Below are 13,956 nucleotides of genomic sequence, written 5' to 3'. Positions count from 1 at the left end.
TTACATGGTATAAAGATTACTTTTGCTTATTTGCAGAGAAAAACTAGAGGTGTGTGAAGAAGAAAATTCATAAACCCAGTGCTTGTTTGCATATTAAATAAACTAAAAATGATGTGCCTTTATTTCACATGACATAAAACTTTCAGAATTATGTATGTTAATAATGGGACAGGACAGTGATAATTGGAATGTAAAGCTGATAAAAGCAGAGGCTTCATTTATCTTATCTTTCATAAGTAGTACTTAGTACTAAGAGTATAGTAATTGGTAAAAAATATTGTCAAATTAATTAATACATGGATGAATGAATAAAATAATTTTTATTTAATGTAAATTATATAACTTATTTCTGAAAAAATGACTATCACTTAGACAAGAACTGGGTCTTCCCAGTATAGCAGAATTTGCTAAAATTCTATGCCAGAGTCTGAGATCCAGAAGTAACCACACAATTACTCTTCTCTAAATGGAAAAAGATAGTATATAATAGCTCAATGAATAATATAATGTGCATGCTGCTTTTTATAAACAAAATAAATAGCAAAATGAGTATAATAGGCAAGGCATTATGAACAGTGTATTATTATGAAGTGGATTACGACTCTGAAATAAGAACTGCTTGTAATGAGGTCAGAAGATTACAGCAACGAAAAGATTAAAAGCTTAAGAGGTTCCTTGGAAACATATAATAAAAACATTTATTAAATATGCTACAGAATTTCTAAAACAGAAAGAAACCAAACAAAATTTAAGCATTAACTAAGTGACATGTCTATTCTAACATTCTTATCTAATGAGTATTTAGCTATAAAAAGGATAACACTTTTCTCCATGGATTGTTTTTCTTTAAAATATATGTTTACTAACTTTTCCACATGTATCATGACTTTGAAATCAGAGGTACCATAATTTAGAGATAACCAACCCCCAGGCCATGGACCAGGATCAGTCCATGGCCTGCTATGAACCGGGACGCACAGCAGGAGGTGAGTGGTTGTCTTTCATGAAACAGGTTTCTGGTGCCAAAAAGATTGAGGATTGCTATAATTACTGGCATGACTGACATTGTAAGTTTTGTAATACATATTTTAATTGATAAATAAGTACAAGAATTTAGTTCACATATTTATACAAGATACACTTTCTGGTACAATTACAGTTAGGTAACTAATAGTAAATACTAACGATGTTCAGTTCAGTTGCTCAGTCGTGTCCAACTTACCCCATGAACCAAAGCATGCCAGGCCTCCCTGTCCATCACCAACTCCCGGAGTCCACCCAAACCCATGTCCATTGAGTAGGTGGTGATGCCATTCAACCATCTCATCCTCTGTTGTCTCTTCTCCTCCTGCCCTCATTCTTTCCCAGCATCAGGGTCTTTTCAAATGAGTCAGCTCTTCACATCAGGTGGCCAAAGTATTGGAGTTTCAGCTTCAACATCAGTCTTTCCAATGAACACCCAGGACTAATCTCCTTTAGGATGGGCTGGTTGGATCTCCTTTCTGTCCAAGGGACTCTCAAGAATCTTCTCCAGGAACACAGTTCAAAAGCAACAATTCACTGGTGCTCAGCTTTCTTTATAGCCCAACTCTCACATCCACACATGACCACGAGAAAAACCATAGCCTTGACTAGATGGACCTTTGTTGACAAAGTAAAGTCTCTGATTTTTAATATGCTGTGTTGTTTGGTCATAACTTTCCTCCCAAGGAGTAAGTGTGTTTTCATTTCATGGCTGCAATCACCATTTGCAGTGATTTTGGAGCCCAGAAAAATAAACTCAGCCACTGTTTCCCCATCTATTTGCCATGAAGTGATGGGACCAGATGCCATGATCTTAGTTTTCTGAATGTTGAGCTTTCAGCCAACTTTTTCACTCTCCTCTTTCACTTTCATCAAGAGGCTCTTTAGTTCTTCACTTTCCGCTATAAGAGTGGTGTCACCTGCATATCTGAGGTTATTAATACTTTCCCCAGTAATCTTGATTCTAGCTTGTGCGTCCTCCAGCCCAGCATTTCTCATGATGTACTCTGCATATAAGTTGAATAAGCAGGGTGACAATATAGAGTCTTGATGTACTCCTTTCCCACTTTGGGAGCAGTCCATTGTTCCATGGCCGATTCTAACTGTTGCTTCTTGACCTGCATGCAGATTGCTCAGGCGGCAGGTAAGGCGGTCTGGTATTTCCATCTCATGAAGAATTCTCCGTTTCTTGTGATCCACACAGACAATGGCTTTGAAAGCAAAGTGAAAGTGAAAGTAGCTCAGTCATATCCGACTCTTTGCGACCCCATACAGTCCATGGAATTCTCCAGGGCAGAACACTGGAGTGGGTAGCCTTTCCCTTCTCCAGGGGATCTCCCCAACCCAGGATCAAACCCAGGTCTCCCACACTGCAGGTGGATTCTTTACTAGCTAAGCCAAAAGGGAAGCCCAAGAACACTGGAGTGGGCAGCCTGTCCGTCATCCAGCAGATCTTCCTGACCCAGGAATCTAACCAGGGTCTCCTGCAATACAGGCGGGTTCTTTAACAACTGAGCTATCTGGAGTAGTCAATAAAGCAGAAGGAGATGTTTTTCTGGAACTCTCTGGCTTTTTCGATGATCCAACAGATGTTGGCAATTTAATCTCTGGTTCCTCTGCCTTTTCTAAAGCCAGCTTGAACATTTGGAAATTTTTGGTTCATGTACTGTTGAAGACTTGCTTGGAGAATTTTGAGCATTACTTGGTTAGTGTGTGAGATGAATGTAGTGGTTTGAACATAGTTTGGCATGGCCTTTCTTTGGGATTGAAATGAAAACTGACCTTTTCCTGTCCTGTGGCCACTGCTGAGTTTTCCAAATTTGCTGGCATATTGAGTGCAACACTTTAATAGCATCATCTTTTTAGGACTCAAATAACTTAGCTGGAATTAGAAATGTAGTTAACTTAGAAGATCAAGTTAATGAGGATAATCTAAAAGGATACATAGCAGAGTTACATATAAAACTGAAAAATACTGAAGGTGAGGATTAAAGAATATCAGTATATATAAGGTGCATGTATGCATGCTTAGTCACTCAGTGGTGTCTGAGTCTTTGCAACCCCATGGACTGTAGCCCACCAGGCTCCTCTATCCATGGGATTATCCTGGCAAGAATACTGGAGTGGGTTGCCATTTCTTCCTCCAGTGTATCTTCCCAAACCCGGTGTCTCCTGCATTGCAGGTGGATTCTTTACCACTGAGCCACTTGGGAAGGCCATTGAATATAAGGTAACCTATCACAAATAAAAATTTAAAATTGGTTCTATTCTTCTGCATACAACAAAGATTGAGCTATGAAGAATAAAATTATTAGAAAGGAACAAATAATTTCCAAGATGATTTTGCAAATGCTTTTGTAAAAATTCACCACACTTTTGCTGGTAGGATACGTTTTAACCTCTCCAGCCATATAGCTCAGTGTTACCCAAAGGATGGAATATGGAAAGCATGTCAAATCTCTTGATTTAAAATTTCTTGATAAGGGTCCAGGGATATGCATTTCAACAATTCTCAGGATTCTGACACATACTAAAGTTTAAGAAACAACACTTACCTACATTTCCTTAATGTACTTAATTTAGATTTCAATAGTGATGACCATCAATCAACAAGGTTTGAGCAGAGGAATGACATAAAAAGTTTTGTGGTCTCCATGTTGAAAATAGTCTGTAGGGGCAAGTGTAGAAACAAAGAGACCAATGTGGAACCTACTGTAGTAATCAAAGTGAGAAATGATGGTGGATTGGACAAAAGAAGCAAAAGTAATGGTATTGTCCTTCTTGGTTTCAAGTCAAACTGGTCATCCAATTCAATTTGCTAAGAGAAACACACCCAATGGTACTAGTGTGTAATTACCCAATGTGTAATCTCTTGGTTACACATTGCAGATCTGTAAGAGCAACAAAAAGTAACTCATTGGCTCATGCAACTGAGAAGTCAAAGAATAAAATTTTCAGGTCTAAAACCATGCTGTCAAGTTTCTCAGTCTACCATTGCTCATTTTTTATTTCTATCTCATAGCTCTACATTTTTTGTTGACCCACTTCTTTTATTAAAACAAGGTTTCTCTGTGTGGTAATGGAAGTTGGGAGATAATATATCTGAACATAGATCCAGGACTATGTGTTTCTAGCCTGCAATCCCAGAGAAAGTAGAAAATATTCTTTTCCTGTATTTACATATAAAATTTGAGGAAAATATTTGATTGCCCTGGGTGCCTTTCTTTGGGAAAATCATTGAAGCCAAGGAAATAGGTTATTATAAATTATCAGGACTGAGTAAGTCAGATGGTCATCATTACAATCAGGATATTAAGTTCTATTTTGTCAACACAATTAAAACCACAGCATGGGTAAGGGATAGTTCCCCACAGAATGAGGTTTAGGTTACTAGAAAAAGTGGAAGAAATGCTGAACATGTTAAAAATTATGAGACGTTCACTATACCTTGTTTTAAGATTGAGAATTATGCTTGTGTATTAGCAAAAGTATCCTTCAGTTTCCTTTGTAGAAGACATTTTCCACTTTAGAAAATTGTTACACCTATAATAAAAATTTTATTATTATTATTATTATTTTAATAGAAGGAATAAGTCACAACTGCAATACTATATCCAAAAATGATACTGGTAATTTAAAAAATTATAAAAAAATACTGTGGTCTGGCAAATGATCATAGAAACAGCATTTGGGTGCTTGATTAACACTGATGTTACTTCTTTTATTACAATAATTAATTCATTAGTCATTCTACTGGAGCAGTTAAACTCATGACTTTAAATTTTCATGCCTACAAATGAATGAAATGCATTGTGGCTATTATTGAAATCATTTTTCCTTACAGTAATGCAAATAATATGCCACTTCATTTTCTTTGAAATGAGAAAGAAAAGAAAACATGATTATTAAAAATAACAAACTGATAATCTCTTTAGAAATCTATTTATAATAAAAGAGCAAGACTCTGAGAGAAAATGTTGATTACAATCCTTCTTCAGATTAAACATGCAAATTTTAAGTATAACATAAACTATAATTTAATTAAATGAATCAAATATTTGTAAAAATCCATTTACTGATTTCAAACAGGATAAGAGAAAATAGTGGATTCAGAGTAAAGAGATTTTGGTTCTAGTTTTAGCTCTAGATAGGCAGGGTTCTAAAATGGCCTAATTTTTCCTCTCCCTAATTCCTGAACCATTTCAATATTATGAGATCTCAACCTTGTAATTATTTTGCTATATGGCACAGTTGGGCTTTCCAGGTGGTGCTAGTGGTAAAGAAACTGCCTGCCAATGCAGGAGACATAAGAGATATGGGTTCATTCCCTGTATCAGGAAGATCCCCTGGAGGAGGGCACAGCCACCCACTCCAGTATTCTTGCTTGGAGAATCCCATGGACAGGGGAGCTTGGCGGGCTGTAGTCTATAGGGTTACAAAGAGTCGGACTTGACTGAAGCAACTTAACAGGCATGAACTCATGGCATAGTTGACCTGAAAATATGAGGAATATCTTTAATGTTTAGGTAGACCCAGTGTAACCACATGCATCCTTAAAAACAGTTTTCTCTAACAGAAGAAGAGGTTGAAGAAACAGAACTTGATGTTCTGCTTCTGCTTTGAAGATGGAGAAGATGTTAGAAAAAAGGTGTGTAGCCTGTTGAGTGGAGAGCCAGTCTCGGCAATCAGGAAGGAAACAAGGACCTCAGTTCTACAACCACAGAGAATGAATTCTACTATTGACCTGAATAAACTTGGAAGTGTATTTTTCCCCTGCTTTATATAGGAGACTGGACCTGCCTGCATATTGATTTCAGTCTTGTAAGACCCTAAGGAGAGACTCCAATTGAACCCACCTGGATTTCTGATATACAGAAACTGTGATATAATAAATGGGTGCTATTTTAAGTTTATACATTTGTTATAGTTACAGAAGAAAGCTAATATAGCTGCTGAGAGGTGAAGTGAGTTAAGGTCTGTGGATCTCCATTTCCATTTCCATTTTCACTCCTGTTAGGTGAAATACTTGGACTGTATTTTTATCAGCTAATAAGGCGTTTCATGAAATAATATTCTGGGAGATGTTAATGACTTAAATTTGAAAATATATATGTTTGTGCATGCTTGCTCAGTCACTTCAGTCATGTCCTTTGTGACTCTATGAACTGTGTCCGCCAGGCTACTCTGTCCATGAGATTCTCCAGGCAAGAATACTGGAAAGGGTTGCCATGCCTCCTCTAGGGGATCTGTCTGACCCAGGGATCAAACCAGCATCTCTTATATCTCCTGAATTGCAGGCATATTCTTTACCACTGAGTCACCAAGGAAGACCCATATGTGTCTAATGGTCAAATAAATTTAGCAAAACTCTATCATAACAAAAAATTCTGAACAGTCCTCCATTTTTTAAAACAACTTCATTTTTATCCATGAGTATTTTAATATCTTTAGCACACATATAAACCAATATGAATTCAATATGGAGAAATTCAGGACAAGAAAATTGCATTTTCTCTTTCTATAATTATTTCCCATTATAAAATTAATGAGTATTGTATAGGAATATGTATAGTAAATATGTTAAAACTTTTTCTGAAAATACTAAGTCCCAGTTTCAAATAATCTCTCTTGCTTCCACTAAATGTTATTTCATATATTATAATTTTTTAGTCAAAAAGGCATGTTGACCAATGATGACACTTTACAAATATTCATCAGTTGACTCATTATATTACACTCTGCTTGAAGAGAAAGAGCATATTATTAGTGTATATCAGGGTTTATATTTGCAGCCATATTGCACTATTTGTATTCATTTTCTATTTGAAGCCTATCAAGAAGACTCCTAAAACTATATCCTCTAACTTTGCTAATTATTTTTTCTTTATTTTTTGCCAATATATATCCTTCTTGTCATTAAAAACTCAATGCATATAGTACTCTTAAAGAAAAATTTCTGACCATCTAGAGTAACATACCCACACTCTTAATCAACCTGTTTTAATTCTATGTATACACAAAGAAAATAGATCTTAGCTATTTTGATAACTACTTCTGAGTAATCTAGTCACAAGAGCATCTTCTTTTGCAAATCTGATCTTTGACATGATATTTTCTTCTGCTTTACTAGGCAACAGCTAATCTTATTTAGAAACTATGAATGTCTAGATTTTAAAATCAAAATATATATTTTTTAAATTGCAGAGATAATATGAAGATAAATGAATTTAAAGGTGTGGATTCCTTTTAAAGTTTTTCAGAACTCAAGTTCTATACACCTTCTTCACCTGACCAACTCTGACAGGTTAATCAGAAAGCTGCCAGCACATTACAAAATGCTACTAAATTTTTTTCAAAAATGGTTTCTAACAAACAAGTTGTCATAAGAACATCCAGATGATATTTTGATACTGTCTAGGAGTTTCAGTGTTGAGCTCCACAAACCTTATTATGAGTTAAATGTTGACAATTCATTTATATAAAATAATTTTTTTTAATTTTAAAATTGATTTTTAACATTAACTGTGAAATATGGTTCATTAACCAAACTTGCTTTCCTCATGTTAAACAGTTGGTGGACAGCACTCACATGTGAATACTAAATCTAATTCTTGCCAAATAAACCATTGTGAGACTTTCACTAAATCAGTACACCTCTCTGGGTCTCAGTTTCTCATATAATAATGACCTCTGAGTGTCCTTCAAAGTCTAATTTTCTAGACATATGAATATTACTGTTTGAAATGACAGCATGCTTGAATTTCTATGATAAAAAAAATTTGTTGCTCTTATCTAGTATTTTACAATTGGGATCAAGCATTATTTTATACTTTTTCACACAGAGATATACACAAGTATTACAGATAATGTAAAACATTTATAACATATATGTAGCAACTACATATGAAAAAATAATTTGCAAGAGTGTTAATTTTATCTCCAGCTTGAAATATTTTATTCTTATTGTTTTATTAGGAATATTTATATTGCTTACAAGTAACATTATTAGTCCCTGCTGATTTCAGTCAGAGCTAGCTAATTTCAATCAGAACTGGTTTTTTCTTTCCACCATACTCCCATGGCATTTTGTATCCCTATTGTTGTATTCATTTTAACCTTTCATGACTTATAGACATTTCTGTATAAAGAGCCTCTTAATGAAGGTGAAAGAGGAGAGTGTAAAAGCTGGCTTAAAACTCAGCATTCAGAAAATGAAGATCCTGGTATCCGATTCCATCACTTCATGGCAAATAGACTGGGAAACAATGCAAACAGTGACTTTATTTTCTTGGGTTCCGAAATCACTGCAGATGGTGACTGCACCCATAAAATTAAAATATGCTTGCTCCTTGGAAGAAAAGCTATGACAAACCTAGACACCATATTAAAAATCAGAGGCATCACTTTGCTGACAAATGTCCGTCTAGTCAAAGCTCTGGTTTTTCCAATAGTCATGTATGGATGAGAGAGCTGGACCATAAAGAAGGCTAAACACCAAAGGATTGATTCTTTTGAACTGTGGTGTTGGAGAAGACTCTTGAGAGTCCCTTGGACTACAAGGAAATCAAACCAATCAATCCTAAAGGAAATCAGTTGTGAATATTCATTGGAAGGACGGATGGTGAAGCAGAAGCTCCAATACTTTGCCCACCTGATGCGAAGAGCTGACTCATTAGAAAAGACCCTGATGCTGGGAAATATTGACGTCAGGAGGAGAGGGGGACGGTGGAGGATGCAATGGCTGGATGATATCAATGACTCAAAGAACATGAGTCTGAGCAAGCTCTGGGAGATGGTGAAGGACAGGGAAGCCTAGTGTGCTGCTGTCTGCTAAGATTAGTTTCCACTTTTTCACAAAAGAAAAGTAAAGCACAGTGGTTATGTTGCTTACTCAAGATCACATAGCTAATTAATATGAGAAGTTTAATGAAGCAATGTGAGAATTTTAAAATACATATTCTTTTAAAGAGTTATTCATCCCTTTGTATAGATTTGATAATATAGGCAAACCAAATTAACTGTCACTAAGGATGATAGCAAGAAAGCATGAAGAATTGGAGAGCTAGTATCAGGAAGCATTTAACAGGAGGCTTCCTGTGTGCTGTTTTGGATCTGTCAGGAATCCTTTGTTCCTTATTAATCCCTGAATATTCAGGAATTAAGAGGAGGGGCAAGCCTTCCCAGGGGCTGAGGAATCCAGGCATCTCCTTCATTAGTTTTTCAATATGGTGATAAGTACCCTCTTCCTTCTTATGAACCATATGGTAAAAGTGATTATTTACGACTCTCTCTCTTTGATAAGGATTGCCTTATGTATTGTAAGTCTGGAATTTTAATCTTTATGTTTGCTGAGAATAACTATCTTGTAAGACAGTGTATATGCCCACACCATGTTGATTAAAACACCTTTGCTCCATCAGAGCTTGGGTCCCCATGTCTGTCTGTCTGTCTGTCTGTCTCTCTCTCTCTATTTCTGGCTGATTCCCTGGAGCGCAAAAGCTGGCTGGGTAACCCAGGGAATATTAGCCTCTTTCCTTCTTTCACTCTCTCATTGTCAACTCTGGACCACCAGATTCTGGTCCAATAAAGGACCAACAAGTGGCACCCAGAAACAGGGACTTGGTACATGTGATAGATTCGGAGAGAGTGACCCCAGAGGGCCTATTGAGGCCAGTAAGTACTAAGACATGGGTCAATCTGCTGGAAAGCCCCCTCACTTTTCTACTTTACTTTATCACTTATTTAAAGTTCAGGGATTTTTGGTTTTACGCCAGTGAATAGAGGCTTGCCTTCAGACAGTGGTTGAATATAACCCTTGTTTCCCTGATGAAGGTAGTTTTGATTTAGAAATTTGACATCAGGTCAAAGAGAATGTTGAACGAGCCATCAGACAGGGAAAAAATATTCTGATAGATTTCTGGCCCCTATGGGCTCTCACTGAAGCCATGATTCTGCCATTACAAGGTAATTCTAGCCCTCCTGATATTCGGCAACAGGCAGAACAATTATTACATTAATATGAATTAGATGATGGTAAGTTACAAAAGTCCCAATTAGAACAACATAAGATATTTCAGAATTTTCCTACTAACCCTGTCCCAGTTGCTCCAAGCACTCCTCCCCTGCTGGAAGGCACATATCCCAAAGTCTCTCCCTCAATAGAACCTAATCATTCTGACAATGACTCCCTTAAGACACCTTTTAACATTAAAACCAACAACACCTTTCTGAATAACAATAATCTACCCGCCCCCCCTCCTTCGCGACAGAGGCTCTCTGAATTGCTGGCTTTACAATCACAAGTCTCTGAAGCCGATGGTTTTTCCTCCTTTCCAGTTTTAAGAAATGCTGATGCTCAAGGGCAGATAATACCTCAATATGAAGGTATTAACTTTTTTTCACATGCAACAAATGAAAAAGGCTGTAACTATGTATGGCCCACATTTGCCTTTTACTAGAGAGATTCTAAATGCTATGGCATCTTCTATGGGTACCCTTATTCCCTATGATTGGTGAATTTTAATAAAAGCTCTCCTTAAACCAGGAGAGTACCTTCAATGGACAATGTGGTTTCAAGATATAGCTAGAGATCATGCTAATAAAAACGCTCTAGCTGACACTCCCCCAAACCAATTACTTTTGAAATGTTAACTGACAGTGGACAATTTGACACTATAGAAGCTCAAATACAATACACTCCTTTGTTGCATGAACAATTAAAAACAGTGGCCCTTAAAGCTTGAGATAAAATTACTCCTCAAGAAAAACCTACAGGTAGCTACACTAGAATATTGCAAAGACCTAATGAAAAATTATGCTATTTTTTTAGCTAGATTAGAAACTGCTATTCCCCATACTGTAATCAAAAAAAAGAAAAAACCTAAAAGACAACTTAAAAAACTACTTGTTTATGAAAATGCAAATCAGGAATGTCAAAAGGCTGTAGCCCTAATTCGGGGAATATTTTTGATTATTTGAAGCCTTGTCGCCATATAAGATCAGAAACTCAAAAGATGTAAATGGTAGCTGAAACAATGGTCGCTGCCTTAAGAAAAGAAAATGAAGGATATTTTACCTGTGGAGATAAAAAACATTTAAAAAGGGACTGTCCTAAGAAAGCTATTAAAAAACCTCCGAAAACCTGCCCTCGCTGCCTTAGAGAAATGCACTGGGCCAAAGATTGTAAATCTAAATTTGATTTATTATTTTCTCCTCTATACAAATTTAAAAGGAGGTTTCTCTTAAAATACTGTGGTGCCATAATGCCACCAGGTTTCACTTGAAGTTAACTATTCTCAAACCCTGAGTTAACCAATGCATTTTTTAAAAATGGAAATGGTTGTCTTAAGCTATGTTAATGAACTATGTATTTACCCTAGATTCTTTCTTCAAGTCGGTTCTGCCTAAGACTCAGAACCTACTTGATAAACCTGTATGTTTTACTCATGCAAATGTTCACTTAAGCTATGTTAATGAAACTGTATTTGCTTAGAAACCTGCCTTTCTTCAAGATTTATGTCAATCATTTTCTGGCCCAGGACAACTCCCCTGGTGCCAAGGTTATCTCAAAATGCATGCTGTGGGTGAGGGGTCTGGTGCTATTCTCTTCAGGTTTGAGACATTTCCTTTCTCTAATTAAAAGACTGCTAGTAGTTATATGACATCTGGCTAAAGACTGTCAGGGGGGAATTCTTTCTGCCCCCTTCTGAAGTCTGTCAGAAGCTTTCTCTATCTCCTTTATACTTTAATAAAGCTTTATTACAAATAAATGTCAATATGAAAACACATTAAAAACTTCTACTGATTTCCAAATAGCTTTTCTAAAATACTTTGGAAAATTTTCTTCTCATTATCCTTCTGGTAAGGTGTGAAATTTCTTCAAAAATACTGGATTTATTATTTCCCACATTATCACCTCACAGCCTATACCACAAGCCGAGGTTTTTTATATCAGTTCAGTTCAGTTCAGTTCAGTTGCTCAGTCGTGTCTGACTCTTTGAAACCCCATGAATCACAGCACACCAGGCCTCCCTATCCATCACCAACTCCCAGGGTTTACTCAAAGTCAAGTCCATCGAGTCGGTGATGCCATCCAGCCATCTCATCCTCTGTCGTCCCCTTCTCCTCCTGCCCCCAATCCCTCCCAGCATCAGGATCTTTTCCAATGAGTCAACTCTTCACATGAGGTGGCCAAATGATTGGAGTTTCAGCTTCAGTATCAGTCCTTCCAACGAACATCCAGGACTGATCTCCTTTAGGATGGATGGGTTGGATCTCCCTGCAGTCCAAGGGACTCTCAGAGACTTCTCCAACACCACAGTTCAAAAGCATCAATTTTTCGGCCCTCAGCTTTCTTCACAGTCCAACTCTCACATCCATACATGACCACTGGAAAAACCATAGCCTTGACTAGACGGACATTTGTTGGCAAAGTAATGTCTCTGCTTTTTACTATGCTATCTAGGTTGGTCATAATTTTCCTTCCAAGGAGTAAGCATCTTTTAATTTCATGGCTGCAATCACCATCTGCAGTGAGTTTGGAGCCCAAAAAAATAAAGTCTGACACTGCTTCCACTGTTTCCCCATCTATTCCCCATGAAGTGATGGGACCAGATGCCATGATCTTAGTTTTCTGAATGTTAAGCTTTAAGCCAACTTTTTCACTCTCCTCTTTCACTTTCATCAAGAGGCTTTTAGTTCCTCTTCACTTTCTGTCATAAGGGTGGTGTCATCTGCATATCTGAGGTTATTGATATTTCTCCCGGCAATCTTGATTCCAGCTTGTGCTTCTTCCAGCCCAGCGTTTCTCATGATGTACTCTGCATATAAGTTAAATAAGCAGGAAGAGAATATATAGACTTGACGTACTCCTTTTCCTATTTGGAACCAGTCTGTTGTTCCATGCCCAGTTCTAACTGTTGCTTCCTGACCTGTTTATAGGTTTCTCAAGAGGTGGGTCAGGTGGTCTGGTGATCCCATCTCTTTCAGAATTGTCCACAGTTTATTGAGATCCACACAGTCAAAGGTTTTGGCATAGTCAATAAAGCAGAAGTAGATGTTTTTCTGGAACTCTCTTGCTTTTTTGATGATCCAGCAGATGTTGGCAATATGATCTCTGGTTCCTCTGCCTTTTCTAAAACCAGCTTGAATATCTGGAAGTTCACGTTTCACGTATTGCTGAAGCCTGGCTTGCAGAATTCTGAGCATTTCTTTACTAGCGTGTGAGATGAGTGCAATTGTGCGGTAGTTTGAGCATTCTTTGGGATTGCCTTTCTTTGGGATTGGAATGAAAACTGACTTTTTCCAGTCCTGTGGCCACTGCTGAGTTTTCCAAATCTGCTGGCATATTGAGTGCAGCACTTTCACAGCATCATCTTTAAGGATTTGATATAGCTCTACTGGAATTCCATCACCTCCACTAGCTTTGTTCGTAGTGTTGTTTTCTAAGGCCCACCTGTCTTCACATTCCAGGACGTCTGGCTCTAGGTGAGTGATCACACCATCGTGATTATCTGGGTCGTGAAGATCTTTTTTGTACATTTCTGTGTTTTCTTGCCACCTCTTCTTAATATCTTCTGCTTCTGTTAGGTTCATACCATCTCTGTCCTTTATCGAACCCATCTTTGCATGAAATATTCCCTTGGTATCTCTAATTTTCTGGTCTTTTAAGGAATATAAAGTCTTTTATACTATATTTCTTTCTGCTCAACAAAATGAATATATGCTCTTATTCAAGTTATTTGCCTACATCCTTACCCCATTAATATAGTCTCTGGCTCTATATATTCAGTTTTTGTATTAAAAAATATAGAAACCTCCATCATAAACTCCTAGTTCTATTAAAACAGACAATGGCCCTGCCTATATTTCTAGACACTTTAAACAATTTTTACAATCTTTTCCTATTAAACATATTACAGGTATTCCTTATAA

At 37.0% G+C, this 13,956-nt stretch overlaps 1 long non-coding RNA gene across 1 annotated transcript; it reads left to right on the top strand.

Annotated features, from left to right (window-relative positions):
- Positions 1-2,794: 2,794 nt before the first annotated feature.
- Positions 2,795-13,459, top strand: LOC122434381. Its single transcript, XR_006267357.1, has 3 exons — positions 2,795-2,858; positions 3,036-3,041; positions 13,381-13,459. It is a non-coding gene; the product is annotated as an uncharacterized LOC122434381 (long non-coding RNA).
- The last annotated feature ends 497 nt before the right edge of the window (positions 13,460-13,956 follow it).

Source organism: Cervus canadensis, chromosome X, assembly GCF_019320065.1.
Source record: "Cervus canadensis isolate Bull #8, Minnesota chromosome X, ASM1932006v1, whole genome shotgun sequence".
In the NCBI taxonomy this organism is placed as follows: Eukaryota; Metazoa; Chordata; class Mammalia; order Artiodactyla; family Cervidae; genus Cervus; species Cervus canadensis.
Note: the sequence above shows the minus strand (reverse complement) of the source record. Positions and strands in the feature narration are given on the sequence as shown.